The sequence below is a fragment of the Pteropus medius genome, unplaced genomic scaffold (genome assembly GCF_902729225.1).
Source record: "Pteropus medius unplaced genomic scaffold, Ma_sr-lr_union100, whole genome shotgun sequence".
Lineage (NCBI taxonomy): Eukaryota > Metazoa > Chordata > Mammalia > Chiroptera > Pteropodidae > Pteropus > Pteropus medius.
The window spans coordinates 22,410,326-22,416,201 of NW_024354500.1; the positions used below are offsets into that span (position 1 = coordinate 22,410,326).

Genomic DNA, 5,876 nt, shown 5'->3' on the forward strand with positions numbered 1-5,876 from the left:
GCAACTTTACAGGTTTTTTGTTGGGAGTCTTTAGGATTTTCTACATATAAGAGATTATGTCATCCACAGAAAATATTATTTCTTCCTTTGGATATCTTGTATTTCTTTTTATTGCATAATTGCTCTGGCTAGGCCTTCTAGTATTATGTTGAATGAAAGTGGTAAGAATGGGGATCCTTGTTTTATTGCTAATCTTACAGGAAACGTTTCAGCTTCTCACCGTTGAGTATGTTAGCTATGTGCTGGTGGTATATGGCCTTTATCATGTTGAATTACACTCCTTTTATATCAATTGTTGAGAGGTTTTATTATAAAAAGATGTTGACTTTTGTCAAATGCTTTTTCTGCATTAATTGAGGTGATCATATGTGTTTTATCTGTCATTGTGTTAATGTGGTGCATCACATTGATTGATTTGCATTATGTTGAACCATCTTTGCATCCTGGGGATAAATTCTGCTTGATCATTGTACATGATCCCTCTAATGTGCTATTGAATTTGGTTTTCTAGTATTTTGTTGAAGGTTTTTACATTTATATCTGTCAGGGGTATTGGCCTATAATTTCCTTTCTTTAGTGTCCTAGTTTGGCTTTGATATTAGGGTAATGCTGGCCTCATAAAATGAGTATGGAAGTGTTCCCTCTTCTTCAATTTTTTGGAAGAGTTTGAGAAGAATTGGTATTAATTTTTCTTTAAATGTTTGGTATAATTCACCATTGAAGCCACCTGGTCTTACACTTTTCCAAGAATGGGGAGATTTTTAATTACTGATTAAATCTACTTACTTGTTATTGGTCTGTTCAGATTTTCTATTTATTCATAATTCAGACTAGGTAGGTTGTATGTTTCTAGGAATCTATCCATTTCTCCTAGGTTATCCAATTTATTGTCAAATAATTATTCATAGTAGTCTCTTATGATCTTTTGTGTTTCTATTTTATCAGTTGTAGTAGCTCCTGTTTCATTTCTGATTTTGTTTATCGAAGTGTTCTCTAGCTAAAGTCTAGCTAAAGTTTTGACAAATTTATCTTTTCAAACAACCAGCTTTCAGTTTCATTGTTCTTTCTATTGTTTTTCTAGTCTCTATTGCATTTGCTTCTGCTCTGATAGTTATTTCCTCTCATCTGCTAACTTCGAGATTACTATATTCTTCATACAGTTCCTTGAGGTGTAAAGTTAGATTTTTTTTCTTTTTTTTTTTTTTATGCAAAGCAACCCTTGGTTGACCTCACAAATTGCAAGGACCTTGTCAGCTTACAATCCCTTATTTTTTATTTTTTACACCTGCAGCACCTGGTCTTCTTAGGTGGTCTCCTATCCAAGTACTAACCAGCCCCAACCCTGCTTAGCTTCCAAGATCAGACGGGATCAGGCTTGTTCAGTGTGGCATGGCCATAGACTATGTATTTTTTCTTAATGTAGACTTTTATCACTATAAACTTCCCTCTTAGGACTCTGTATCTCATAAGTTTTGGTACATTGTATTTCTACTTTGGTTGCTTCAAGATATTTTTGCCCCATTGGTTGTTCAGAAATATGTTCTTTAATGTCTACGTATATGTAAATTTTCCAATTTTTTTTTTCCTGGTATTGATTTCTACCAGCGTGGTTGGAAAAGATACATGATATAATTCCCATCTTCTTAAATTTATTAAGATTTTCTTTGTGACCTAACATATAACCTATTTTGTAGAATGTTCTATGTGCACTTAAGGAGAATGTATATTCTGCTGCTGTTGGGTACAATCATCTGCATAAAAGTTTTAGTTCCATTTGATTTCAAGTATACCTCAAGTGCAATATTTTATAGTAGATTTTTTGTCTAGACGAGCTATCCATTGTAGACCGTGAACTATTGAAATTCTCTATTATTATTACATTGCTGTCTCTTTCTCCCTTTAGAAATGTTTGTTTTTTCAATTTATTTAGGTGTTCCAATGTTGAATGCATATACGTTTATAACTGTTATATCCTCTTGATGAATTGACCTTATATTATCATTTAATAAACTTTGCCTCTTATTATAGTTTTTATCTTAAAATCTATTTTGTCTGATATAGGTAAAGTTACTACTGCTCTCTTTTGGTTTCCATTTGCATGGAATATTTTTTTCCATCCCTTCACTTTTATCCTATGTGCGTCCTTAAAACTAAAATGATTTTATTCTAGGTAGTCTATTGTTGAGTTGTTTTTTATTCTATTCAGCTACTCTATGTTTTGATTGGATAATTTAACGCATGTACATTTAAAGCAATTATTGATAGATAAAGACTTAATCTTGATGTCTTATTGTTTTCTGGCTGATTTTTAGTTTCTTTTTTCTTCTCTTGCAGTCTTTGTGATTCGATGACTTTTCAATAGTGATGTGCTTTGATTCTTTTTTCTTTATCTCTTCTATATCTACTATCGGCTTTTGCTTTGGGCTTACCATGAGGCTTACATAAAACACCTTACAGTCTATTTTAAGCTGGTCACAATTTAACTGCAATTACATACAAAATCTCTACACTTTTACTTCCCTTGTCCCTTTTTATGATTTTACATTGTTTTATATTATGTATTATTAACAAATTATTATAGCTATAGTAGTATTGTGTTGAGTTGTCTATGTTCTCATATAGTTCACTGATCTTCCTTAAAACAATTATTTTAAATGCTTTGTTAGGAAATTAATAGATCTCCATTTCTTTGAGGTCAGTTACTGAAAAAATATTTTATTTCTTTGATGGCATCATGTTTTCTTGATTTTTCATGTTCACTGAAGTCTTGCATTGTTGTCTTCACATTTAAAGAAGAAGGTACCTCCTCCAATCTTTACTGACTATCTTTGGGAGAGAAATAACTTCGCCAGTCAGTTTGGCTAGGAATTCTGAGTTTTTTTCAAAACTTTCCTATGGATGTGCCTGCCTATACTTTTTTGTTCCTTCTTGTGTGGGAAGATTCTTAATATTGCAAGCCTTTCCTAAATCTTGTAAAGCCAAACAAGTGCTGAGAAAACTCCTGTTTGTTTTCCCAAAGGAAGTACCCTGATATCCTCAAGTTTGTGAATCTTTCCCCAATCCCACAGAGTTGGGAAGCTTATTGCATGCACTCATTAGCTGTCTGAAAAGGCTTGTATTTGCTGTCTGCAGGAGTGTTTGCTGGGTCTGGCCTGATAGGGTGAGTTTGTGGGTGATTATCAAGACTAATGTTCTGGCAGGGGTGGGAAAGGATGACAGTAGAAAACTCCTATTGTGTTATTTTGCTGATGTCCCACTCTCAATCCTTGTCATAATATTTAAAACTTTTTACTAACAACTTTTTTAAAAGAATACATATTTGGCAGTTTTAAAAAAAAATTCTTCATTACTTTAATAACAATGGAAAATTTCATCATATGAATGTACCAGTCTATTTAAGTGTTCACCTATTATTGATCATTTTGAATGGTTCCAATATTTTGGTACTATAAATCATATTGTAATGATCAAACATTTTGCACATTTCTAATGACATTTTAGGATAAATCCCTTCTGAATGAAAAAGATGAAAATTTCTCAGGAGTTCTGTATATTTATTTTGCCAGATTATCAAATGTCATAAATGAGTGTTCATTTACACACTAAACAACAATGAACAAGAGTGACCATTTTAGTAAACCATCTCCCTTGACAGTATTTATTATTAAAATTATTTTCCTATTGATAAGCAGATAAGACATATCATTGTTTATTAAATATCATTTCTTTTTGATTCTAAGAATTATTTTCATATGTTTATTGAATATTACTTATGTTCAGTGTAGTAGAATTATTAAGGACATAGCCTTCAGCATCAGAGAGAGCTGAGTTTGATAACGAGCTCTGATACCATTGATTGGATGTATTCCCTTGGATAAGTTAACTAAACTCTTGTTATTTTCTTTTATGTATGAAAATAATTATGTATTCTATTAGTTTTCTAGGGCTGTCATAACACAGCATCACAAATTGAGTAGCTTACGAAGAAAAATTTATCTTCTTACGGTTCTAAAGTCTTGAGATTTTAAATCAAAGTGTCATCAGTATTGGTTCCTTTTGAGTGCTGTGAGTGAAAGATCTGTATGAGGCCTCTTTCCTTGGCTATTATGCGGCTGTCTTCTCTGTGTCTCTTCACATCTACTTATCTATCTCTGTGTCAAAATTTCCCTCTCAATAAGGCCACTGGTTATATCGGACTAGATCCCACCCTAATGGTTTCATTTTACTTTGATTAACTCTATAAACACCCCATCTCCAGGAAAATTCACATTCTGAAGTATTGGGAGTTAGAACTCAACATATCTTTTTGGAGGGAGCACAATTCAACTCATAATAGATATAATAATATTATCTCATCATAAGCTCATTGTAAAGATTAATTGATAGCAAATACACAGAATGTGGCAGCGTAAAATCAATAGCAAAATCACGTAATATTATGATGTTTTAAGATTCTTGTTCATATAATCATTCCATTTTCCTATTGAGGTTACTTTTTCTTATTAATTTATAAAATCTGTTTGCATGTGAATAATTGAAATTATAAATGTAAAACTAACTTTTGCAGTTTTTCATATTCTATTATATTTTGTAGTTTTAATTTACATAATTAAGAAATATTTTATAAACAGATCTATTATTCTTTTTTATAATTTTTTTAAACATTCAGAGGATGTTTTATTCCCCACAGTAGAATAAACTAAATGTTCATTATTATTTTCTTCTAATTTTTTAAATAATCCTACCCCTCTTCTTCCCCACACACACACTCACACATACCTCCCTCATGTACATAGCCTATGTAATCTCAATTCTTGATTGTGGATGATATCTGTGAATATGATGAGAAAGCACTCCAATGATTAGATTAGGTAATAAGGTAAGATAAAGGTATTTGGCAGATGTAATTAGAATTCCTAATCAATTAAGTTAATCAAGAAGGAGATTATCCTGGATGAATCTGACTCAAGTGAGCCCTTTGAGAAAGAATCTAGAGGTTGGAGATGGAAGAAGTCAGAGAGATTCAAAGAGGAGAGATGTTCTCTTATTGTCATTGAGTTAGAAATCTTCCATCTACCAAGAACAATAGGAGGCCTCTAGTAGCTGAGGACCTCAGTCCTAAAACCTCGAGGCACTGAATACTGAAACAACCTGTGAGCTTGGAAGAGGGCTATGAACATCAAATAAGATAGCAGACTGGGCTATATTTTGAGTTCAGCTTTGTGAGATCCTGAGCAGAGAACCCAACTATTGTGTACTCAGATTCCTCACTTATAGAAATTGTGAGATAAGACATTTGTTTTTTAAGGCCACTAAATTAGTGGTAATTTGTTACATAGTAACAATAACTAATACTCCTTATCACGTACATGAATTCCTAATAGATACCTAAAGTGCCATATTTTCCATTTCTTATATTTTCTTGAATCTCTTGGAAGAAGCAACATGTTTAAATTGTTTAATGTTGTAATACGATTTTATCTGATAATTAATATTTTACCTTTTTTTTTCAAAATTCCTAGATAAGTTTATTAGGTATAGATGAAAAAGTATGTAAATTATTCTTCAAAATGAATAAATTTGTTTATCAAAAGATAGCATTAAAAAAATAAAAATGCAATCATGTACAGGAAGAAATCATTTACAATATAGAACTAAATATTTACTAACAGGTTTAAGAGTAACATACAGAGGCTTTCAAATATTTGTACCTAACAAGCTAACATCAATAATTGTCTAGCTAATTGAACTTTATCAATGATTCAAGAAAGAATCTGATTAAAATGATTAACATTGTTGCTTTAGCTGTGACGTCAAGTTTCTTTAAAGTCAACTTAAAAAGAAATCTTTGTAAATGGTTAAAAAAATTAATTGCT

At 31.6% G+C, this 5,876-nt stretch overlaps 1 pseudogene; it reads right to left on the reverse strand.

Moving 5' to 3' along the window:
- Nucleotides 1-1,282: 1,282 nt before the first annotated feature.
- LOC120595197 (uncharacterized) lies at nt 1,283-1,401 on the reverse strand (annotated as a pseudogene).
- Between the last annotated feature and the right edge of the window lie 4,475 nt (nt 1,402-5,876).